This window comes from Planococcus citri, chromosome 3 (genome assembly GCF_950023065.1).
Source record: "Planococcus citri chromosome 3, ihPlaCitr1.1, whole genome shotgun sequence".
In the NCBI taxonomy this organism is placed as follows: Eukaryota; Metazoa; Arthropoda; class Insecta; order Hemiptera; family Pseudococcidae; genus Planococcus; species Planococcus citri.
In genome coordinates this window covers 67,675,367-67,701,736 of record NC_088679.1, presented here as the reverse complement: position 1 = coordinate 67,701,736, position 26,370 = coordinate 67,675,367, and the positions used below count along the sequence as shown (strand labels likewise).

Here is a 26,370-nt window from a genome sequence, read left to right as displayed (position 1 = left end):
TTATAGAGTATACAGGAAGGATCGAAGTGGCCAGGGTCGTGGAGGGGGGGTGCTCATTGCAGTGAAGAATAATATCTCTTCTGTGGGGATGGTGTTTCAAGAGTTCAATAGTGAATTATACGATTGTGTGTGGGTGAAGGTGAGGTTACCAAACACGTTCAAAGACACCTACATTGGTGCATTCTACATTCCTCCCAGTATCCCAGGATCTATACATCAGAGCATCTACGATGCAGTGTCTTTCTCCCCAATACTCTGTCAGAGTAACAATGTCATACTAGGAGATTTCAATATATCTGAGTATAGGCAATCTCAGTCCCTTTCTTGTAATGGTAAACTCAGAGATATTCTCCAGTTTTTGCAAATGTGTCAGCTCGAACAAGTAAACGTAATCCCTAATTTTCATAATAAGTTCCTAGATTTAGTTATTACCAATCTACCCCTAGTCTCAGTGCAGAGAGGAGAATCCTTGGTAAATGTAGAAGACCCGCACCACCCTCCCCTACTAATTAAAATACCCCACCATAAAAGCCCAAAAGCTAAGAAATATAGTCGTCACTATTTGCCTAAACTAAATTTTGCAAAAGCCAACTTTCTAGGTATGTACTATGCATTTAGAGATTTCAAATGGGATCCCTTATATACAATAACTGAGGTTGATCAGGCAGAGAAATCCTATAGCAGTGTAGTTAATGAAATAATTTCCAACCATGTACCTTATTTTAATGAAATCAAGTCCGGAAAGGGAACAAAATATCCTCCATGGTTCAGCCGAGATATAATTAAAAAATTGAAAGAGAAAGAGAAGTCGAGGCAACTGTTTATTAAAACTGGTCTACAGGAGCACAGAGAAAAATTTAAAGACCTTAGGAAAGAGGTAAAGAAAATGACTAAAATTGCCCTTGAGAACTACAATTCTGGACTAGAGCAAAATTATACCACTAATCCACAGAATTTTTGGAGAGAAATGAATTTAAAGAGATCAGCCAAAAACAACTCTTGTGACATAATGTATGATATGCATGGAACAGAAAAACATGGGGATGACGTTGCTGACTCATTCGCAGAGTTCTTCCAATCAGTTTATGTGAAAGATGATCAAATTTATAGCGACAACTCAATGTGCGGTTCATCCCTCTCAGGTGTATGTTCCATAATATCAATTGGACAGGTTAGTGAAAAAGAAGTTAAGTTAGCTATTTCAAAGCTGAAAGCTAAACGTACACTAGGGCCAGATAACATACCCTCCTATGTATACAAGGGTGTGGGAGAATTCTTGCTCAAACCCCTTACCTTTATATTTAATCTCATAATTTCCAAGAATAAATTCCCAACTGGATGGAAATGCTCAAAAGTCATCCCTGTTCCAAAAAAAGGCGCACTTGAAAAAGTCACTAGCTACAGACCAATATCATTAATTCCAATCCCTGCAAAACTGTTCGAAATGATTATATATGGCAAACTATATCCTAAAATTAAAAATCTCATTTCATCAAGCCAACATGGTTTTGTTGAGGGTAGGTCAGTCAACACAAATCTCATCAACTTTGTTGAGTTCTGTCTGAGCTCCCTTGATGGTGGTGGTCAAGTGGATGCAATATATACTGATTTTAAAAAAGCATTTGATAGTGTCAACCATAGAATTCTAATACTAAAACTTGGAAAACTTGGTTTCTCTCACAACTTGTGTAGTTTATTCTGGTCTTATCTGAATGGGAGGGTGCAGTATGTGTCTTACAAAAACAGAATATCTAGTATATACCCCTGTCCATCTGGTGTCCCTCAGGGTTCTAACTTGGGCCCCCTATTCTTTCTATTATTTGTAAACGACCTCCCATCTGTGCTAGAAAATTCAGAGAGCCTGCTTTTTGCTGATGATGCAAAAATATATAAGAAAATTCAAACTGTAAAAGATAGCCAAGAACTTCAGACAGATTTAGATAGGTTTGTTGAATGGAGCATTGAAAACAAACTTCCCCTGAATGTTTCTAAATGTTCTACTATTACTTTTACTCGAAAAAAAAATGTTATAGGTTGCACATATACTGCCAATGGGGAAGAACTTTCTCGCTTAACAACAGTTAGGGACCTGGGTGTGATTCTAGATGTGGGGCTTACCTTCAAGTGTCATGTCAATACTGTGTTAGTCAAGGCAAGACGAATGGCGTATTTTGTGGTCAGAAATTCTGCTCATTTCAGGAGGATAAACACATTTAAGATTTTATATTTCTCATACATAAGATCAATCCTTGAGTTTGGAATACTAGTCTGGTTTCCTCATACCAAAAAATTCATAAAAGAACTTGAAAAAATTCAAACCAGGTTTCTAAAATACCTATATTTGAAGACCTTCGAATATTATCCTCATGACCTAACTCAAAAGGAACTGTTAGAAGGATTTGAAATCAACTCATTAGAAAAAAGGAGAGAAATAATAGCACTGTTGTTCCTATATGATATTATCCATGCTAATATAAATGAAAGTAACCTTTTGGGGAAAATTAATTTCTGGGCCCCCAAAATCCATTCTAGACAAAAAAAAACATTCTCTTTAAGCAATTACCATACATCTAGGATGAAGTTGTCTCCTATGAATAACATCATGAGCATCTCAGATGCTTTTCTCTGTAGATGTGTAGATGCCGACATTTTCAGTATGGGTAGGTCAGCCTTCAGGCGTTTGGTGAGGGGGGCGTGGGAGTAGGCCAGTAGGGGCATGGGCGCATTGGGTGTTACTTGTGGGTCACGTTGTTATTGAATTGTTATTATTATTGTTATTATTATACTTTATTTTTTGTTTTTTATTTCGTTTTATTTCTTGGTTGGTTTCATTTTTCTTATTTTTTGTTCTTTTTTTTTCTCTCTTTATTTTTTTCTTCTCTTTATGAACCACCACTTATTAATGGTCTTACTTATCTTTTGTTGTTAGTATCGTATTTTTCTTTTGTTTCTGATAATTTTTCACTTTACCTCATTATCTTTTGTATTTTTTTTTTGTTTCTTTTTCTTTTCGGTTTATAAAGTGATATTTAGTTTTTATTGTCCTATAGTTATAATCGGTCTCTCCTGTAATTGGCTTCTGGCTGTTGGAGAGACCTAAATTGTTTAAATAAATAAATAAATAAATAAATAAATAAATTATTCACATTGATTTACATTGTTTTTAAAAAAATTATATTTCATGAAAAAGTTTGATACCTAATTGCCCTTGAAACAGTTTTTTTGAATTTTTATAATTTTCAAAAACAAAAATTCAAAAAAGAACTTCATTTTTTTGCCATAGAATAAATAAGAGTCAACAATTCAAAAAAATAAATTTTTGTTTTTTTTCACTCATTTTTAGCAATTTTTGCCAAGTTTTACAGATATTTCGATACTTTTTGGTCATTTTTACCGATTTTTAGTTTTTATTTTGCGTTTCTATGTCTCGTAAACGCGTTTTCAACACTACATATTTGAGGGAATTTTTGCTGAATTTTCTGAAATTTCATTACATACTTTGTGGTAATTTTAATCAATTTTCATGCTCTACTTTTTTTTTCAAATAAAGAACTGGATTTTTTTAAATTTTACTGTTTCGTTATTTTTGGCAATTTTCATCAAATTTCTCGTGCCAAAATTTCAGTCGTTTTTGAACATTTTCATTGATTTTGAAGTCTTCATTTGGTATTTTCTTTTTTCATGTCATTTTAATACTTTTTGTGAGAGTTTTTGCAAATTTTCTACATTTCCTCAATTTTTTCTGTTTGTTTTCTTTTTCTTCAAATAGATTTTCATGTCTCATTTTGTGTTTTAATGAAAATTTTCTACATTTCCTCAATTTTTTCTGTTTGTTTTCTTTTTCTTCAAATAGATTTTCATGTCTCATTTTGTGTTTTAATGAAAATTTATGTACTTTAGTATTTACCTATACATTTCTAATGCTTTTTCATCCAATTTTTGTCAAAATAGGTACCCTATTGCTAAAATTTTATCAATTTTGATGAATTTCTTTGATTTATGCATTTTTTTTACAGAAATTGTAATGCTTTTTAATAATTTTCATTGATTTTAGGTTTTTATTTCGTGTTTTTTTGTTCAGTATTTCAATACTTTTTGATGAAATTTTTTGGTTGTTTTGTGAGAATGATTTCCATTTTTTATTTTGTGTTTCTGTCTGGGTCATTCCATGTCAAAACAATCCAAAATTTGCACGAATGGCCATCGATTTTTTTCGGTCTCCACGTTCCTTTTTAGGGGCAGGAGGGGCATTTGAAAATTTCCTATGTAACGGCCAAATGAAAATTTCAAATTCCTCTGACGATTTCATTCTATATTCTAAGAGCTATTTGCTCGTGGTAGCTAATGTGTTTCCACTTTTCATAACGTGCAAATGAAGGTACAAATGTAAAAAATCTGAAAAAATAACTATAGCCCTTTTTATATAGAGCAACATATCAAAAAACAGCGACTTTTTTGATAATTTCGAGAAAATAATTTTTAAAGATTTTGAGTAAATACAAAATTTTTCGAATTTTTTTTCTATAATGATAATATTGGAATACTTAATCATTTTCGTAGTATGAAAGGAGAATACCAATTTTTTCACACTGAAAAGAGGAAAAAGCTGCAAAAAGGGAGTTTTAAACATACTTTTGGCTTAATTAATTACTCTTGAAATTTTTTTAAAAAACTTCTTCGCCATATCAACTGAAAATGTTGCAAAAATTCATTGAAAATTTATTTTTGTTGGCATTCTGAAAAACGTTTGAAGAAATTTTGAATTTTCGACGAGTGGTGATAACTCGAATATTAATTGATGAAAGGGCAACGGCTAATTTGGAAGTGAAGACGTTGGACATTTTTTTTTTTAAAGATTTTCAAGTGTAATACTTACCTAATTCCAAAATTATCTTGAAAAAACTCCATTTTTTCTCCGACTATTTGGTCAAAAATGTTATTCGTCTTTTCTATCGAAAGAATGATGAAGTATGTATTTTGATATTATGGGGGAAAAAATTAAAATTTTTTACAGCAATTCATTGATTTTTCAATTTTTATTTCGTTTTTCTATGTCATCATTACATTTTTACTTGTTTAAACACTCTTTAATGTACCTAATTTTTGCCAAATTTTTTAGAAATTTCCTTATATTTTTTTAATTTTATTTCGTATTTTTATAATGTACCACTTTGTTTATCATGCTTCAAGTACTTTTTCATGCAATTTTTATCATCAGTTTCAGTTTTTGATAAATCACGTTGATTTTTGCGAAATTTTACAAAAATTTCATTGCTTTTTGGTAATTTTTATTGTAAGTCGTCATTCCGTGACATGTTTTCTGAACTTTTTCGTGCATTTTTGCGAGTTATTTTTTTCAAAACATTCACTTTTGAACTCACTCTCCTGGAATTTCGACGTAACCACCTAAAACGATTGAGAGGACGTCCAATAAGCACAAACCAAAGTTATAGATGCTAAAGTTCATTTTTGGCCTTTCCAGAGCAATTTGAAATTTCTGGAGAAAATGAAAAAAACGCCGGAGGCTCCAAAATGGCCTTCAACTAGTAGTTGTTGATGTGCTCGTATAATACTTGAATAGAATATTTTCGAAAAAAAAAAAATCGTTTCAAAATTGCCCTTTGAAACAATTTTTTTGAATTTTCAAAATTTTCAGAAAATTCTTCACAAATCCAAAAATGAACTTGAGTACCTGAAATGTTGGCTGTACAAGGGTTTTAGGGCATGCCCATTTGATGTAGCTGGGAGCTTGGTTTCGTTCAAATTTGGGGAGTGGGAGTTCAAAAAGTTCCTTTACTACAGAAAATTGCAATGAATTCTTGACATTTTGATATTATGTTGGACTTTTTTACTCGTACTATTAAAGAATTTGATCAGACTTTTCGTCACACTGATCCTTGTATGTGATGTTGTAGAACAGCTTGAGTATTCTGCTGGCTGTCGTCAAACTTCTTGGAAAAAATTGAGTCAACTTCGGGCGTTTCATTATTGAATTTAAAACAAATACATAAATAATTTTTAAAAATGTTGCTGAGGTGACTTTTTTGACTTTCTTGTTGTAGAATGTAAGGTGAAAAAAATTGGAAATGTTTCTATGTGATGATCCCTATTTAAAGATGTTAATCAGGTTGATGATAAGTAGGCATGATCTCGAATGTGAAAATCCTGATTTTTCCGCCTATTGACTTCATTCAGCTCAGCATTGAAATGACGCTGAAGTTCAAGTCCGGTCATCCTGCGGCTTTAACAAGGGATTAAACAGTTCAAGTGCAAATGCGATGTACCTATTTGATCATCTCGGTGTGTTTCTAAAGTGGTTGGTTTTTTTTCGCTAACTAGGCCAATTTAACACTCGAATTAGTTCGGTATGCGTGGCTAATTGATTAAGAAACCTACATCAGCGAACGTCGTGCGGCGACTACTGCGTAAGGCGTAACAGGGGTAACATATCCAGCTCCCGAATATATATAGATTTTTTTATGATCGAAAATCTCACCCCGCGTACATAGGCCTAGTATACGTACTACGTATGAATAGATAGAACATAGAAGCGAGACCATTATCACCGAATTCGGGATTAAACTGATTCTCGATGTCACCGAAGAAACAGAGGTGGTCTTTCTTTTATTACCTTGGGTGGTATAATAGAAAAGAATGATATCGTCGATGATGGTAGTTTTTTTGGCTTCTTTTTTTTTCGCCTTCGATGAGGCTACCAAAGCAGCCAAACACTCGAACAACTGGACAGTGGACGTAATGGTGTGATATGGTTGCGATGTTGGCGTTTGAATGAATAAAAATGAAAAAAAAAAAAGGACAAATTCATTGGAATAACTTTTCAGTAGCACGAAAGAAGCTAAGCATAAAAAATCAATCAATCGGCATGGGAGCTTTTTTTTATTGTACGCTTTTGTTTCGCTGTGTATGGTTTTGTTGGATGTAGGTACAACATTATGTATACTCTTTCTGTATTGTGTGGACGTGTTGTGCTCACGCCGTTCGGGTTTTGTGCGCTGTGATGTAAAAATAAAGACCAACGACAAAAGGTTTAAACTACCACTTCTGCTACATATTTAAATTGTCTCGTTAACGTATGTGTTGGCGATCGCTCGCGTCAAAATGTCATTGTTGGTACGAAATCAAGGATTGAAGAAGTCAGAAGAACGCGAATATCTACTCCTTTTATTGGAAATTGCTTTCGTGTACCCCGCCGCGATTAACAAAGTATTTGGAAGCTCGTATTTTTGGAGAAATCATCGTCGAACGCGAAAATACAAATATTTACCGTATACGAGTCGAGGCGCGCCGGGAGTTTTTAATTAAATCTTCTCTATAGTGTGTAGGTATCTTTGGTACAGTTTTGATTTCGCTCGATTGGCAGCTCATCCCTTTGGCAAGGTGTTGCGCTTTAGATGTATATTTTAAATGACTTTTTCATCCGTCTGTCTTCGGAGATGTCATCGGATTAGGTTGTGTTTTGTAATAGTACAGTCGGGCATGTATAAAGGTTAAGATGGTGTGACTTGAATTGAAAATTGGATTATGTTCGTTTGAAAATGTAGAATAAATAAGCACATCAACGACGACTCACGAAATAGACAGACGTTTGGTTAATAATTCAATTCGAAAGAGTAGGTATTTTCTAGTCGATAAACTTCGAAAATGATCTTCAACCAAAATATTATGCCTTCTTAAGTCTTACTAGTCCAGTGGCAAAATTTAAATGAGCTGCAATTCGTGATAGAAGCATGAAATATTTCAGATGATGAACTAGGACCCCAAAATGCATTTTTTAAGTATACGGAAGATATTCGCCAAACCCAATAAGAGGAGTATACGAGGCTGGGGGTTCAAAGGGGAGGCTCGGCTACCAGATTATCCAGTTGAGACTTGCTGTTTTTTCTCTCGAAAGTTAAAAATGCAGTTTTTTAAATCTATATGATCGTACCTTTTTTCGAACGAGATTTTCATGGTAATTTTCGAATTCGGCGGGTCAAAGCACCCTCCCATCCTTCCTCCGAGAGTACGGAGGGGGCGAGAAGTTAACAAAAATTGACATAATTTCAACAATTCGTATAAATTTCTGGATTTTTTAAATTAGGAGACAAAATATTGGCCAAGAGATATTCTAATGTCGATTTTCGAGCAGTATAAAGATCCAAAACAGAAAATTTGGGTCCATATAGAGGCACTTCTTTTACCCCTCTCTCAAAATGGTAGGAGTCGACATCTGATTCGCTCATTTTAAACAAATAATTTGAAAAATATAAATACTAATAACTAAGTCAAATTATTAAAAGTAATTTTTAGAAAAAATTCAAAAAATCAATTTTTCCAAATCTTGGCCTTATATGTACTTAGATGACCTTTGAAGAAGAAACCAAAAAAAAAAAATGAATAATAATGATATCAACAAGTGCATGATGTGCGACATTTCTTTTTTTTCAACGGCTACATTGGTTTAATGCCTTTAGCTAAAATTGTCAAAAAAAAAATTTCTGCCAAAAACCTTAAAAAAGTTTGGACTTTCGTTGAAATTTATTTAAAGTCTCGTATCAAGCCAAAAACTTCTTAAAATTGTCGCTTTTTCGGAAAAAATTCCAAAAAGTCTCACTGTTTGAAAAAAGTTGCCAAAAAAACTCGTGTTTTACTGAAAAATCACAAAAAGGTTTCACTTCTTCGACAAAAATTACGAAAAGTTTAGGTAATTGGCAAAAAAAAAACTTTCTTTGAGGTAAAATTTTCAGACCAGCTTATTGCCCATTTTTTTTCATCAAAAAGTTTCAATGAGCTTCCAGGGTGTCTAACACTCCTATTTATCCTATTTATCCTACAAAAGTCCTTTTTTTTGCTCATGACACCTTTTTATCCTTTTAGTGTCCTTTTTTTCAACAATTTTATCCAAAAGTCCTTTTTTTTCCAAAATGACTTTTTCAAATTTTCAATTTTTCCCCTTTTTTCGGAATTTTGAACTTGTAGAAAAGGGCTAATTTGTCAACTTTTTTAGAACTTGAATCACTGTGAGCTTCTGCCCTCGCTTCGCTCGGGCTATTTGCTCTCCTTTTTCTGAATCCGTGACTTATTGTTTTAATTGAAGAAATGTTCAAAGTTTGAATCAGAAAAATAAACTCCTCCTTCCTTACACATTTTTCTTTACTTCTCAGCAAAACATGAAATTTTGAAAACTTTTAGCCTTGCTTCACTCGGGTTTGTTTGCTTTTCTTTTTCAAGTTTGAATTTTTTCTTTTCTTTTTTTTTTGAATTGAGGTGTTGAATCATCATTAGTAGCAAAATATAGGAAACTTATTTACATAAAAAAAACATCGTTTTCATACCTCTCAAAATACTGAATTTCTGAAGCTTTTGCCCTCGCTTCGCTCGGGCCTGTTAGCTTTTCTTTTTCCAGTTTTAAATTTTCAAAAAAAAACATCATAATTCAAATTTTATAATTTTGAAGCAAATCATAAATAAGTAATTCATCACACAAACAAACTTTGTTTTTGTACCTCTTTCGAAATGCTGATTTTCGAGAGCTTTTGCCCTCGCTTCGCTCGGGCCCATTTATTTTTCTTTTTCAATTTTTCAAAAAAAAAAATCATCATTAGTCGAATTTCAAAATTTTAAAGCAAAATAATATACTTAGTATGTAACTCATCATTATAAACACCCCCCCCCCCAAAAAAACACACAAGATGACATAATTTTTCATACTAACCAAAATACCTTCTAATTTTTGAGAGCTTTCACCCTCACTTCGCCAGGGCCAATTTGTTTCTCTTTTCCTTAATTATTAATTAATAAATTCCGAACTTGAAGCAGAAATCTCGCCTACTCCCCCCCCCCCCCTTAAAAAATCCCAAGTGTTCAAAAACTGTCCAGTTAAAAGTTCTGCTAAAATACCTTTGGCTAAAAACTTGAATGAAAATTTTGAACCTCCCACCTTGAAAAAAATGTTGACCCCCCCTCCCTCCCCAACCGCCAAAAATTCCATAAGTGCTCGAAAAATGACCTGCTGAAAGTCCTACTAAAAGTCCTTTTTAAGTCCTTTTTTTTCATTTTGAAATTTTGTTAGACACTCTGGCTTCACTTTTATGCTGAAAAAAAATCCTAAAAAGTGTGGCTTCTTATTGCCAAAAACCTCTGAAAAGCCCTGCCCTTTGTAAAAATTATTCGAAGTCTTGCTTTCAAACAAAACTAGCCAAAACTTCTCTCATCATTCGTAAAAATTGCAAAAAAGTCTTGTTTTTGACCAAAATTATCTAAAATTTTTGTTTTTTGGCAATTTCCAAAGAGTCTTGCGTTTTTTTCTGAAAAATTGATCCAAAAGCTTGTCTTTTCACAGAAATTTTCAAAATTCCCCACCATTGTTGAATGAAGTTTTGATTTTTGCCATTAAATGCTTCAAGTCTTGTATTTATTCCAAAAAATTGTGGGATTGGTTCCATTCATTTTCACTTCTTCGATAAGAAAAAATTCGACAATTCCTCGCTTTCTAGCCAAAATTACGTTACCTACAAATTTTCACTTTTTTTTTGGCAAAAAATTGATAATTTTTTTCTTCAAGTGAAAAAATTACTAAAAAGCCTTACCTTTGGTGAAATTGTCAAAATCCTGATCTCAAACAAAAATACCCAGTAGAAAGTTTTGCCATTTGTCAAAGTTGTCAAGAAGTCTCGTTCTTGCCAAAAATTGCTCGAAATTTCCACTTTTTTGCAAAAAATTTCCAAGAAGTCTCACTTTTTCTTCGAAAATTGTCCAAAAAAGTTTGTTTACTTCAGAATTGCAAAAGTCTAATCTTTTGGACAAAAATTACAAAAAAGTGCCACTATTTTGCCAGTAATTTCTAAAAAGTCATCTTTTCACCAAAGTGTTGAGAAATTTTTCTCTTTTTTACTTAAAAATGCCAAAAATTACCAGAAATCTCTCTTTTTGCCTAAAATTGTTGTTTTTTTGACAAAGTTTCCAAAAAATTGCTCAAAAGTCTCGCTATTTTATCAAAAATTCCAAAAAGCTCCGCTTCTCATTAAAATTATCAAAATCTTGCTTTTCGACCTAAATTGGAGAAAGATAACTTCTTTTGCCTACAATTGACATAAAGTCTTGCTTTATTTCATTATCTATATTATTCACTGAATCAGAGTCAACATAATTATTAGACTTTCATTAACTTTTATTGTTTTTATATGTTTTTTTTCTGCATTTTAATTGAAATGTTCTGGTTTTTAAAATTTTTTTTCATCGCTAAAATTGTCAGTTTTGCTTTTTCACTTTTTGCCCCAACAAATCTCGCTTTTTTACCAAAATGTGGAAAAATAGTCTCACTTTTTTTGTCAATTATTGCGATTTTTCGGTAAAAATTACCAAAGCAGTTTCTACGTACCTATACTTTTTAAACAAAAATTTCAAATAATTAATCCTCACCTTTCTTTTGTCAAAAATGGCTAAAAAAAAAAAATTCTGTCTTAATTGAAATTTTCCGCGTCTCCTTTTTCACCAAGAATTTAAAAGCTTCATTTTCTTTCTAAAAATGCCAAAGTCTCGTTTTTTTTTTTTTTTGGTCAAAAATTACCAAAAAGCCCTGCATTTTTCTAAAATTGTCAGCCAGGCTTGAAAATCTTGCCCAACAATAAAAAAAACTGCATTTTTGGAGTATTTTTGAGATAATTATGTAGTTTGAAAAATTGAAATTTGAGGCACTCCTCTCTCCATTCACAGGACCTTGAAAGTAATGAGAATGACATGTTTGAACGGAATCGAATTTCATGAAAATGACCCTTCAAGAAAGGCTAAAATGGAGACCTGAATCTCCTATGACCTTCCCCTCCCCCTCGTGCTCCTTCTATGGAGGTTGTTGAATGCCTCCCGTACTTGAAAAATTCTTATTGAGGTCCTTGTGCAATTGTGAATTATATGTATGTATTGATTTCACGTGAGGCCCCAAAAATTCCAGTTTGCCAGATTGTAGGTAAGAAAAAGGTAGATGGAGATACGTAATTGAGGTGCCAATTCAAACTGAAATATAAGCTTTACTCGTAGGCACAAGTGTACGTAGATTTGGTCAAGTTGAGTTGAATTCAATTTTTCTATTTCTATGCATCTAAGCAGATGTTAAAAGGTCAAAATTATCGATAATGTAACTCGTTACGTTGTTTGTCCTTCATTTTCTATACTGATGGGTTTATTTTTTTCAGCAGAACGGGGTGATGCTGTGAGTAGGTAGTTAATGTATTATACCTAAAAAAATTACCACAGACTTATCAGTTATACGTAGCAATACACCGTAACGTATAAACTTTAGGTTCAGGTGTAGCTTACTTACTACGCGATATGTTTAACTAATTATTGTTTTGTCGGTAATATTTTTCACCGATTTTAAATACTCGTCGCCATATTTATTATGTTCTTATTAGTGGTCAAAAACAAGAAATAGTTCATTAGTTAATTAGTTTTACTATTTATGTAAATAGTACTTACCTATAGGTACATTTGTATACGTTGTTATAGGTGTATAGAAAAATAACTTGGTGGTTTGTTTGGTTTGGTGTTTTTTGTCTTTTTTTAGTCGCCAGGTTGCTATTGGTTGGTTGATTATGTTGAAAAATTTTGTAGTATACCTATATAAATTTGAGTTATAGGTACATACATTAGAGTTGACAATTTTTCGAGTTTTGAAAGTCGTTCGTTAAGTATGTATTATACTGGCTTAAACGAATTGAAATTGCAAAGTGCTATAATTAAAATCTATTTTATTTTTTTAACGACTTGTTATACCTTGTTGAGGTTGAAACGCGTGATTAATTTTTAGCTTGACGTAGAACACTGTAGAAAAATGTGCTTGGGATGGGATATACGAGTGAGAATGTCTGTCTGTGTAGTTGAACTATAGGTAATGTGTCCTAATGTCTTTTAAAAACCATTCGTGATGATAACCCTATTGATAAAATTTCGATTTGATGTGGTCATTTTATAATTAGGATATCATTTTTATCTAATTATCTAATAAAATTATTAAAAATGGATTTTTTTTGATTTTTTTTTCAGACTTGAAGGATAATTGAATGAAAAACGAAAACTGTGTGGTTCGATTTTGGCGTTGTAATTGCAAATCATCGTGTTTGGTCGAATGCAGATTTGCAGCCACTGTAAATCGAAGGAACTGTTTCGTGTTCGCTGCCTATCGTTACCTATCGTTCGTTGGAATATTGTTGAAAGGTATGTTTACCATGCCTAAGAAGTTCACTATAGGCAAATCTTTCAACACCGAACGGTGAGAGGAGGGTACTGCTTTCCGTTGAGTGGAGAATGTAGAATGTACCCCAGACGCGACGGAAGCATTGATAGAAAATAAAGTAATCGCGTAATTGGCTCTTTTTAATTTTTTAAAGCATTTTTTGCCATAGTTTCTTGAAATTTCCATCATTTTTGGTTGATTTGATTTTCATTAATTTTAATGTTTTCCAAAAGTAATTGTACAATGTTTTTATTCAAAGTTTTGCTAAATTATGTCAAGTCTCTGAAACATTACTTTATGTTGATTTTCAATGGTTTTTTTTTCAGTGTTTTTGTATTATTTTAACACTTTTTTTATGCATTTTTGGAAAATTTTGAGTGCTCATTTTCAGTGGTCTTGGCGCTTTTTTTTTAGTGTTTTTACGTCATTTTAATTTTTAACACTGTATGAATGGCAAATTTTATAGAAAAATTATTTTTCATTGATTTTTACAACATTTTAGCAAGTTTTCAACACTTTTACGCGTTTTTGGAAAATTACTTATTTTTAGTAATTTCAATGCTTTTTTTGGTAATTATTCAAACATTTTTCGAATCAGGATTTCATTCATTAAATACGTATTTTTAATTGCATATTTACTATTATGTATTACTAATATTATGGATGGTGAACTTTCAGGTAGCCAGTAGGAAAACTGAAGATTGAATATGAAACTGGAATGTAGTATTGTGCTGCACTCAACGTTTCTGAAACTGTAACTATCGTTGGAAGAACATTTCTTACATTTCTTCTTGACCCAACCGAGAGAGTGCGTATCATGTACGAGACTATCTCGATAATGGTAAGTAAGATCTGTAAGATCAAGATCACTGAAATAATTATTATTCTACTTACATTCTTCATTAATTACTAACATACGTGAATCATACTCTTATTTACGCTCATTATAGATCTGGTACGATACGAAGACTCGGCGCTAACAAACTGATGTCAATTAAGTACCTACCAACTATGGAAAAAAGGAAATAATTAATTTAGAATGAAAATCAACACGATGAAGCTGTTTGAAAAAGAAATTTCGAAGAACGGAAACTCCAGGCTTTTTAATGAAGATGAAGAATGAAGACGTGAAATATGGTACGGTACATGTTTGGATTACCATTTACTCCAATTTCTCAGCGATTCCATTATCATATTCATACGTGAAGCATTACGATGTCTATTGTGATCGTTGGAAAAATAATCGAATAAAATCCGCGATCATCTCAAGTAAACAGAATATTATGAGAATAGGTTTATTGGCGGGAATCCTCGGCTAGGTGGTTGGAGGTCGGCGGTGTATGTATACCGGTGTGGAAAATCATGTTCGAATCCAGAGATAGCCTGGAGGTGTAAACCGTCATTTCAAGTTCATAAGAAAGACTTGTCGCATTGCCAATATTGCCATTGAATCGTTGGTGTTTGAATTTTATGTATGTACAAATAAGCACGTTATAACCTGTGGAGCGTTTTGTAGTTTGTACACTGGCTGGGAAGGCATTTCTATTTGAAATGAAGCTACATAAGTACCTGAGGATAATTTTGAGTGTGAAGGAACCAGGTATTTAATTTAATTTAAAAGCTGGGGTTCATTTGATGATTTCTGAATGGTTTTGAGAAATGTGACGATATATATTGTAGAAAAATTAGTCTGTTATTTTTGTATGATTTTTTTATTGACTGAACAAATCGACGAAAAAAAAATGTAGAGCAACTTCGAAGATGAAAAAACTTCGAATTTTCTATATAGAAGAATATGGAATGAGGGAAATGTTACTAATGAGGGTTGATAAATTTTACATAACCAAGGAGGAGGCAAAGGTATGAGATTTTTTCGCTGAGTTGTTCTAATGGGGGTTGAGAAATTTACACAACCAAGGGGGAGGCAAGGGTTTTAGATTTTTTTTGTTGAGTCGTTCTAATGGGGGTTGAAAAATTTTACATAAACAAGGGGGAGGCCAGGGTTTGAGATTTTTTTGTTGAGTCGTTCTAATGAGGGTTGAGAAATTGCACACAACCAAGGGGGAGGCCAGAGTCTGAGATTTTTTTGTTGCGTCGTTCTAATCAGGGTTGAAACATTTTACATAACCAAGGGGGAGGCCAGGGTTTGAGATTTTTTCATTGAAGTCGTTCTAAAGAGGATTGAAAAATTTTACATAACCAAGGGGGAGGCCAGGGTTTGAGATTTTTTTCGCTGAGAAACATTTTACATAACCAAGGGGGAGGCCAGGGTTTGAGATTTTTTTCGCTCAGAAAAATTTTACATAACCAAGGGGGAGGCCAGGGTTTGAGATTTTTTTGTTGAGTCGTTCTAATGAGGGTTGGATAATGTTACATAACCAAGGGGGAGGCAAAGGTATGAGATTTTTCGCTGAGTTGTTCAAATGGTGGTTGAGAAATTTTACATAACCAAGGGGGAAGAATGGGTTTGAGATTTTTTAGTTGAGTCGTTCTAATGAGGGTTGAGAAATTTTACACAACCAAGGGGGAGGCCAGGGTTAGAGATTTTTTCGTTGAGTCGTTCTAAAGAGGATTGAAAAATTTTACATAACCAAGGGGGAGGCCAGGGTTTGAGATTTTTTTTGTTTAGTTGTTCTAATGAGGGTTGGAAAATTTTACATAACCAAGGGGGAAGCCAGGGTTTGAGATTATTTCGTTGAGTCGTTCTAAAGAGGATTGAAAAATTATATATAACCAAGGGGGAGGCCAGGGTTTGATATTTTTTTTTTGAGTTGTTCTAATGGGGGTTGAGAAATTTTACTTAACCAAGGGGGAGGCCAGGATTTGAGATTTTTTCGTTGAGTCGTTCCAATGAGGATTGAAAAATTTTACATAACCAAGGGGGAGGCCAGGGTTTGAGATTTTTTCGTTGAATCTTTCTAATGAGGGTTGAGAAATTTTACATAACCAAGGGGGAGGCCAGGGTTAGAGATTTTTTCGTTGAGTCGTTCTAAAGAGGATTGAAAAATTTTACATAACCAAGGGGGAGGCCAGGGTTTGAGATTTTTTTTGTTTAGTTGTTCTAATGAGGGTTGGAAAATTTTACATAACCAAGGGGGAGGCCAGGATTTAAAATTTTTTTCGTTGAATCCTTCTAATGAGGGTTGAGAAATTTTACATAACCAAGGGGGAGGCCAGGGTTAGAGATTTTTTCGTTGAGTCGTTCTAAAGAGGATTGAAAAATTTTACATAACCAAGGGGGAGGCCAGGGTTTGAGATTTTTTTCGTTGAATCTTTCTAATGAGGGTTGAGAAATTTTACATAACCAAGGGAGAGGCCAGGGTTTGAGATTTATTCATTGAAGCCATTCTAAAGAGGATTTATAAATTTTACATAACCAAGGGGGAGGCCAGGGTTTGATATTTTTTTCGTTGAGTTTTTCTAATGGCGGTCGAGAAATTTTACACAACCAAGGGGGAGGCCAGGGTTTTGAAATTTTTTCGTTGAGTCGTTCTAAAGAGGATTGAAAAATTTTACATAACCAAGGGGGAGGCCGGTTTGAGATTTTCTTTGTTGAGTTGTTCTAATGAGGGTTGGAAAATTTTACATAACCAAGGGGGTGGCCAGGGTTTGAGACTTTTTTCGTTGAGTCATTCTAATGAGGGTTGAGAAATTTTACATAACCAAGGGGGAGGCCAGTTTTTGAGATTTTTTCGTTGAGTCTTTCTAAAGAGGATTGAAAAATTTTATATAACCAAGGGGGAGGCCAGGGTTTGAGTTTTTTTTGTTTAGTTGTTCTAATGAGGGTTGGAAAATTTTACATAACCAAGGGGGAGGCCAGGATTTGAGATTTTTTTCGTTGAATCTTTCTAATGAGGGTTGACAAATTTTACATAACCAAGGGGGAGGCCAGGGTTAGAGATTTTTTCGTTGAGTCGTTCTAAAGAGGATTGAAAAATTTTACATAACCAAGGGGGAGGCCAGGGTTTGAGATTTTTTTTGTTGAGATGTTCTAATGAGGGTCGGAAAATTTTACATAACCAAGGGGGAGGCCAGGGTTTGAGATTTTTTTTGTTGAGATGTTCTAATGAGGGTCGGAAAATTTTACATAACCAAGGGGGAGGCCAGGGTTTGAGATTTTTTTGTTGAGTCGTTCTAATGAGGGTTTGAGAAATTTCACACAACCAAGGGGGAGGCCAGGGTTTGAGATTTTTTCATTGAATCTTTCTAATGATGGTTGAGAAATTTTACATAACCAAGGGGGAGGCCAGGGTTTGAGATTTTTTCATTGAAGTCGTTCTAAAGGAGATTGAAAAATTTTACATAACCAAGGGGGAGGCCAGGGTTTGAGATTTTTTCATTGAAGTCGTTCTAAAGAGGATTGAAAAATTTTACATAACCAAGGGGGAGGCCAAGGCTTGAGATTTTTTTCGCTGAGAATAATTTTACACAACCAAGGGGGAGGCCAGGTTTTGAGATTTTTTTGGTTGAGTCGTTCTAAACAGGATTGAAAAATTATATATAACCAAGGGGGAGGCCAGGGTTTGATATTTTTTTGTTGAGTCGTTCTAATGAGGGTTTGAGAAATTTCACACAACCAAGGGGGAGGCCAGGGTTTGAGATTTTTTCATTGAATCTTTCTAATGATGGTTGAGAAATTTTACATAACCAAGGGGGAGGCCAGGGTTTGAGATTTTTTCATTGAAGTCGTTCTAAAGGAGATTGAAAAATTTTACATAACCAAGGGGGAGGCCAGGGTTTGAGATTTTTTCATTGAAGTCGTTCTAAAGGGGATTGAAAAATTTTACATAACCAAGGGGGAGGCCAGGGTTTGAGATTTTTTTGTTGAGTCGTTCTAATGAGGGTTGAGAAATTTCACACAACCAAGGGGGAGGCCAGGGTTTGAGATTTTTTTTGTTTAGTTGTTCTAATGAGGGTTGGAAAATTTTACATAACCAAGGGGGAGGCCAGGATTTGAGATTTTTTTCGTTGAATCTTTCTAATGAGGGTTGAGAAATTTTACATAACCAAGGGGGAGGCCAGGGTTAGAGATTTTTTCGTTGAGTCGTTCTAAAGAGGATTGAAAAATTTTACATAACCAAGGGGGAGGCCAGGGTTTGAGATTTTTTTCGTTGAATCTTTCTAATGAGGGTTGAGAAATTTTACATAACCAAGGGGGAGGCCAGGGTTAGAGATTTTTTCGTTGAGTCGTTCTAAAGAGGATTGAAAAATTTTACATAACCAAGGGGGAGGCCAGGGTTTGAGATTTTTTTCGTTGAATCTTTCTAATGAGGGTTGAGAAATTTTACATAACCAAGGGAGAGGCCAGGGTTTGAGATTTATTCATTGAAGTCGTTCTAAAGAGGATTTATAAATTTTACATAACCAAGGGGGAGGCCGGTTTGAGATTTTCTTTGTTGAGTTGTTCTAATGAGGGTTGGAAAATTTTACATAACCAAGGGGGAGGCCAGGGTTTGAGATTTTTTTGTTGAGTCGTTCTAATGAGGGTTGGATAATGTTACATAACCAAGGGGGAGGCAAAGGTATGAGATTTTTCGCTGAGTTGTTCAAATGGTGGTTGAGAAATTTTACATAACCAAGGGGGAAGAATGGGTTTGAGATTTTTTAGTTGAGTCGTTCTAATGAGAGTTGAGAAATTTTACATAACCAAGGGGGAGGCCAGGGTTAGAGATTTTTTCGTTGAGTCGTTCTAAAGAGGATTGAAAAATTTTACATAACCAAGGGGGAGGCCAGGGTTTGAGATTTTTTTTGTTTAGTTGTTCTAATGAGGGTTGGAAAATTTTACATAACCAAGGGGGAAGCCAGGGTTTGAGATTATTTCGTTGAGTCGTTCTAAAGAGGATTGAAAAATTATATATAACCAAGGGGGAGGCCAGGGTTTGATATTTTTTTTTTGAGTTGTTCTAATGGGGGTTGAGAAATTTTACTTAACCAAGGGGGAGGCCAGGATTTGAGATTTTTTCGTTGAGTCGTTCCAATGAGGATTGAAAAATTTTACATAACCAAGGGGGAGGCCAGGGTTTGAGATTTTTTCGTTGAATCTTTCTAATGAGGGTTGAGAAATTTTACATAACCAAGGGGGAGGCCAGGGTTAGAGATTTTTTCGTTGAGTCGTTCTAAAGAGGATTGAAAAATTTTACATAACCAAGGGGGAGGCCAGGGTTTGAGATTTTTTTTGTTTAGTTGTTCTAATGAGGGTTGGAAAATTTTACATAACCAAGGGGGAGGCCAGGATTTAAAATTTTTTTCGTTGAATCCTTCTAATGAGGGTTGAGAAATTTTACATAACCAAGGGGGAGGCCAGGGTTAGAGATTTTTTCGTTGAGTCGTTCTAAAGAGGATTGAAAAATTTTACATAACCAAGGGGGAGGCCAGGGTTTGAGATTTTTTTCGTTGAATCTTTCTAATGAGGGTTGAGAAATTTTACATAACCAAGGGAGAGGCCAGGGTTTGAGATTTATTCATTGAAGCCATTCTAAAGAGGATTTATAAATTTTACATAACCAAGGGGGAGGCCAGGGTTTGATATTTTTTTCGTTGAGTTTTTCTAATGGCGGTCGAGAAATTTTACACAACCAAGGGGGAGGCCAGGGTTTTGAAATTTTTTCGTTGAGTCGTTCTAAAGAGGATTGAAAAATTTTACATAACCAAGGGGGAGGCCGGTTTGAGATTTTCTTTGTTGAGTTGTTCTAATGAGGGTTGGAAAATTTTACATAACCAAGGGGGTGGCCAGGGTTTGAGACTTTTTTCGTTGAGTCATTCTAATGAGGGTTGAGAAATTTTACATAACCAAGGGGGAGGCCAGTTTTTGAGATTTTTTCGTTGAGTCTTTCTAAAGAGGATTGAAAAATTTTATATAACCAAGGGGGAGGCCAGGGTTTGAGTTTTTTTTGTTTAGTTGTTCTAATGAGGGTTGGAAAATTTTACATAACCAAGGGGGAGGCCAGGATTTGAGATTTTTTTCGTTGAATCTTTCTAATGAGGGTTGACAAATTTTACATAACCAAGGGGGAGGCCAGGGTTAGAGATTTTTTCGTTGAGTCGTTCTAAAGAGGATTGAAAAATTTTACATAACCAAGGGGGAGGCCAGGGTTTGAGATTTTTTTTGTTGAGATGTTCTAATGAGGGTCGGAAAATTTTACATAACCAAGGGGGAGGCCAGGGTTTGAGATTTTTTTTGTTGAGATGTTCTAATGAGGGTCGGAAAATTTTACATAACCAAGGGGGAGGCCAGGGTTTGAGATTTTTTTGTTGAGTCGTTCTAATGAGGGTTTGAGAAATTTCACACAACCAAGGGGGAGGCCAGGGTTTGAGATTTTTTCATTGAATCTTTCTAATGATGGTTGAGAAATTTTACATAACCAAGGGGGAGGCCAGGGTTTGAGATTTTTTCATTGAAGTCGTTCTAAAGGAGATTGAAAAATTTTACATAACCAAGGGGGAGGCCAGGGTTTGAGATTTTTTCATTGAAGTCGTTCTAAAGAGGATTGAAAAATTTTACATAACCAAGGGGGAGGCCAAGGCTTGAGATTTTTTTCGCTGAGAATAATTTTACACAACCAAGGGGGAGGCCAGGTTTTGAGATTTTTTTGGTTGAGTCGTTCTAAACAGGATTGAAAAATTATATATAACCAAGGGGGAGGCCAGGGTTTGATATTTTTTTGTTGAGTCGTTCTAATGAGGGTTTGAGAAATTTCACACAACCAAGGGGGAGGCCAGGGTTTGAGATTTTTTCATTGAATCTTTCTAATGATGGTTGAGAAATTTTACATAACCAAGGGGGAGGCCAGGGTTTGAGATTTTTTCATTGAAGTCGTTCTAAAGGAGATTGAAAAATTTTACATAACCAAGGGGGAGGCCAGGGTTTGAGATTTTTTCATTGAAGTCGTTCTAAAGGGGATTGAAAAATTTTACATAACCAAGGGGGAGGCCAGGGTTTGAGATTTTTTTGTTGAGTCGTTCTAATGAGGGTTGAGAAATTTCACACAACCAAGGGGGAGGCCAGGGTTTGAGATTTTTTTTGTTTAGTTGTTCTAATGAGGGTTGGAAAATTTTACATAACCAAGGGGGAGGCCAGGATTTGAGATTTTTTTCGTTGAATCTTTCTAATGAGGGTTGAGAAATTTTACATAACCAAGGGGGAGGCCAGGGTTAGAGATTTTTTCGTTGAGTCGTTCTAAAGAGGATTGAAAAATTTTACATAACCAAGGGGGAGGCCAGGGTTTGAGATTTTTTTCGTTGAATCTTTCTAATGAGGGTTGAGAAATTTTACATAACCAAGGGGGAGGCCAGGGTTAGAGATTTTTTCGTTGAGTCGTTCTAAAGAGGATTGAAAAATTTTACATAACCAAGGGGGAGGCCAGGGTTTGAGATTTTTTTCGTTGAATCTTTCTAATGAGGGTTGAGAAATTTTACATAACCAAGGGAGAGGCCAGGGTTTGAGATTTATTCATTGAAGTCGTTCTAAAGAGGATTTATAAATTTTACATAACCAAGGGGGAGGCCGGTTTGAGATTTTCTTTGTTGAGTTGTTCTAATGAGGGTTGGAAAATTTTACATAACCAAGGGGGAGGCCAAGGTTTGAGATTTTTTCGTTGAGTCGTTCTAAAGAGGATTGAAAAATTATATATAACCAAGGGGGAGGCCAGGGTTTGATATTTTTTTTTTTGAGTTGTTCTAATGGGGGTTGAGAAATTTTACTTAACCAAGGGGGAGGCCAGGATTTGAGGTTTTTTTCGTTGAATCATTCTAATGAGGGTTGAGAAATTTTACATAACCAAGGGGGAGGCCAGTTTTTGAGATTTTTTCGTTGAGTCGTTCTAAAGAGGATTGAAAAATTTTACATAACCAAGGGGGAGGCCAGGGTTTGAGATTTTTTTCGTTGAATCTTTCTAATGAGGGTTGAGAAATTTTACATAACCAAGGGGGAGGCCAGGGTTTGAGATTTTTTTTGTTGAGATGTTCTAATGAGGGTTGGAATATTTTTCATAACCAAGGGGGAGGCCAGGGTTTGAGATTTTTTTTGTTGAGATGTTCTAATGAGGGTTGGAAAATTTTTCATAACCAAGGGGGAGGCCAGGGTTTGAGATTTTTTTGTTGGGTCGTTCTAATGTGGGTTGAAAAATTTTATATGAAATATGTAATCATTCCTTTCAAACATTTAATTTGAAAAAAAAATAAGTTTCAACGTTCAAGCCTGGAAGTATGCATGATTTAGAATACCCACATGATAATTTGAACTCGGTGAACTGGAAGGAAAAAGGGTTCATGGTAGTTGTAAATTTTTTTTTGATTTTTTTGCTCTCAATCCCTAAATGTGAAAGTAGGTATTTCGTCTTAAAGAAAATATTTACCTATGTACTTATGTAATATGTACCATGTGGCAATGTCTTGTAAGGTTGGGAACACTGTTATGTAAAATCCAAGATTTCAATAACAAATTGTTCTCAAAATTCATTCAAGTACCTACCAACTTATCTATTTTACCAATTTTTTTTAAAAATCTCGGTTTCTCAACTTTTGAGTTTTATTTTGGGAACTGTAACTGGTCTCGAATCGAGCCAGCAATGGTTTAGGAGGTAAAAAAAAAAAACTCAAATTGCGCCTTTTTAGGGGTCGTTCTGAAATTTTCGGTCAATAAATACTGTTTTTTTTTCAAAAATGAGTCAAATTTGAGACCTCATAACTCTGCCTATCTTTGGCCTTGAAGCCTTAAATTTTTTCTGGTGGGTTTTCAACTCAAAAGGTGCCATCTCTGTGAATTTTTTACAAATGCCCAAACTTTTCTTTTTTACGGTCGACCGTGAGGTTCATATCTTGAAGAAATTAGAATTTTAGAGCATTTTGAATTGCTTTGCTAAATTTGGGTGGTAAGGTAAAAGACTGCATTTTGCGTCAATTTTCGCTGTTCCTTCCTTCCTCCATCTGAAAAAAGAAAAAAACACGTCGTTCTTTTCGATAGATTCAGATAAATTACTCATCTTCACGTATTACACGTATACATACGTCGCGATAACACGAATGTATTTTTGTTTCAGATTTCTTTTTTGTTCTATAACGACAAAGAGAAGACGAAGTGAGCCAGTGACGACGAAGAAAAGAACCGAGCGAGGCTTTCTGTTAATCTTAATCGAGCTCGTCTTCGAGATGATTATCATCGGCGGTTTAATATTCATTATCCTTGAATCAGACGCGACGGCGAGAAAAAGAGAGGTGCATTTTGCATCGACCAAGATGAAGAAAATTACGTGTGCGACGTAATAGGTAGGTATACTCATTGTTTAAGCATCGAGCATCCAGCTCGCGAGCTGTTCCGTTGTTGTACTTGTAGTAAATTAAACGAAGGCTCGTGATAGCCGAAACGCCGAAAGCCAACTGGGCGGCTGTGTTGTTTCAAATAGTGCATTACGCGATCGAGGTTACTCGATGCATATCGTAGAAATAGAGAGGTAGGTAGGGGTACCTCGTGTACCTATATTATTGTCACGATCAATCAAAACTATTTCGAGCATCGTGTATTGGTGTAGGTATACTCATATTCGCGCAGATACCGCTCAAATCGCCTCAAAGCATGAACATCCAGCCAGCAGAGGAGATGGAGAGAATTTTTGAATGCATAATGACGAAATATTGCACGTGTATCTGATCTACGTAGCGATGCCTATTACGTAGACCTATATAAATTTTAACGTATAAACGAATGTAACGAGCGTAACTCTTCGCCTATGGAACCGGTTTCGTCGTCTAGCAGGCTGTTCGAACGCGATTCCGAGGAAGAGACCGAAGAAGGGGACCGTTTTACGATGCAGAAAACCAACACCGCGAATCTAATTCGACGCTACTTGAATAAATGCATAACGCAGTATTGCAATTGCTTATGCAACCTTCGTCGATTATCAAAACGCAGCATATCGTTACAAAATTGCTCAGAGTCAGATACACCTATGAATAACATTGAAATAGGGAATTTTTCTTCGAGATATGATAAGGATGACTCACGATCGCGAATTTAACCATTTTATTTACATCCTGTTACGTATTTTGTGTAATTTACGCCGACGACGACGACGACATGACTAACCGGTTCAAGTGTATTGTCGAATGTCGACTATCGTAATGACACAGACCTCTCGTTGAATTTTTATTCAATTTTTTAAAAATATGTAATACTTACGGTTTTATTTTCAACAGGTTGTGAATCCATAATGGAAGAATTATGCTAATTAACGGGTCTGTGCGATGTCTCATCCATTTGGAAGTTCAAAGCTCTACGTTTCGAAGTATAAAATGAGTAAAAAGTAATTGCCGAAATAGAGGGTAGGTTCAAATACCTGCTATTTCACTTTTTTTTTTGTTCGTTGGAATGTGTCTCCGAATACCTCGCTTAGTCCTATCTATGGTTTGGAATTTTATTCGGCGAATGATCGAATAGCCTGTTGAATGTACCTATATTATGTATTGCGTGAGCTCGAGTTTGAATTCTTTTATTATAGGTACACGAATCGGGATCAGATTGGTTCCATTTGTCGATGGTTACCTTTTACCACACCGAGCACGTTAATCTTATTACGAGCAATTTATCATAACATCTGCTTGAGAAGATACCGCAGTAGACTAAGAAAGAACTAAAGATGAAGAGAGATGATTTTTTTTCTCTCTTTCTCATTCCTTTCATAGAAACGTCTCCGAAATCTCGGAGTAGTTGTAGAAAAAAAAACTCTTTTGTGGTTCGTATAGAAAGAATATGTGCCTATTACCTCTTCCACCTACTCCGTCCTCTCGTTGTATGCAAATAAACCAACATTTGGAAGTTTTTTTTTTGTTTATACACAAACTGTCGACTGTAGGATTGTTTATTATCGCGAACCTATTTACATTTTGTCACTTTTTTGTATGGAGAGAATGTGACCGAAGAGTGAGGTTTTGTTTTGTTCTTTGTCAACAGAGATCCCAGACTGGAGACCTCCTCTGTTGTACATCTACGTTTCTATTCGAATCGTTGTGAAATTTTTTTTTTCAACGAAGATCCTGTGACGTTTTGTTTTGGTATTTGGTCTAGTTTGTGGTCGTTGTGCTGTCGCGAAAACCGTTTTATTATTTATTACCTAGACGAGGAAACCGTTTCAGAAGTTTGGGACTTGGGTGATTGATGTCGTTGTGTGAGGTAGGAATGAGGAGCCCTGATCTTGGATTTTTTTTTGAATTGAGAAAATAGGTGTACTGGTTGAATTGAATTGACTGAGTGTGTTTCGTTTTCATTGCATTGATACGTCATTTTTTTACTTTTTTAATGTGTGAATGTGACGACTGTCGGATGTTTTTAGTGGGTATTGTTCCCCTATTGATAATTCTAATTAATTGAGATTGCTATTCGTGTGGAAACGAAATTAAGTTCTTGTAGATTTGTTAGTTCCTTATTTAATCGCCTCCAAGTGGTCGATTATCGTTTCTTTGTCATCAGGTGTTATGTGTCTGAAATGAAGACAAAGAAAGAGGAAGTAATTATTGTGAAATGTGGATCGTTATTTTTAAATATGGACATTCCCCTTCATTTCTCGTTAAATTATCGTAATTTTCGTTAGAATGGTTCGAATAAAATTACCTAGGGAATTCGTGGTATACGCTTATTTAACGTTCATTTTTTTTTTGCCTGAAAACTCGACATTTTAACTCTTCTTATTTCAAGTTCAGTTAACTTAATCTGAAAGATGAGATTTTATAGATTAAAAACTGAAAATTTCCGATTGAAATTTTGCAAAAAAAAAATTATTGAAATCACCAAGGTGCGGAAAACGGCCAAACAATTTTTGAATGTCGTGGAAGTTTTTGAAATGACGTCAAATTTGAATTATTGAAATCATTTTTAAAACTTGTGCTTTGTATTGAATAATTTTTATGTGATTTATTTGTCGAAGTTTTCTTGCATTTTTATTGTACCTATTCACGCAATATTTAAAGGAATTTCACATGATCTATTGCATTTTGAATAATTTGTTCAACATTTCAGACCATCAATTTGTTGAAAATCAATTTATCATTCCTTTTTATAATCTTGAAACATTTCATTGCATAATCCTTAGATACCTAGTCTGTCTACATTTCAAGAACTTCCTTAGTGGACAATTTCAAAAATTTTCTAA

At 34.7% G+C, this 26,370-nt stretch overlaps 1 long non-coding RNA gene across 1 annotated transcript; it reads left to right on the top strand.

The window, feature by feature from the left end:
- Nucleotides 1–13,047: 13,047 nt before the first annotated feature.
- LOC135838430 (uncharacterized) lies at nucleotides 13,048–25,960 on the top strand. The gene is made up of 5 exons (XR_010557406.1): nucleotides 13,048–13,212; nucleotides 13,910–14,072; nucleotides 14,182–14,368; nucleotides 23,269–23,494; nucleotides 24,422–25,960. It is a non-coding gene; the product is annotated as an uncharacterized LOC135838430 (long non-coding RNA).
- The last annotated feature ends 410 nt before the right edge of the window (nucleotides 25,961–26,370 follow it).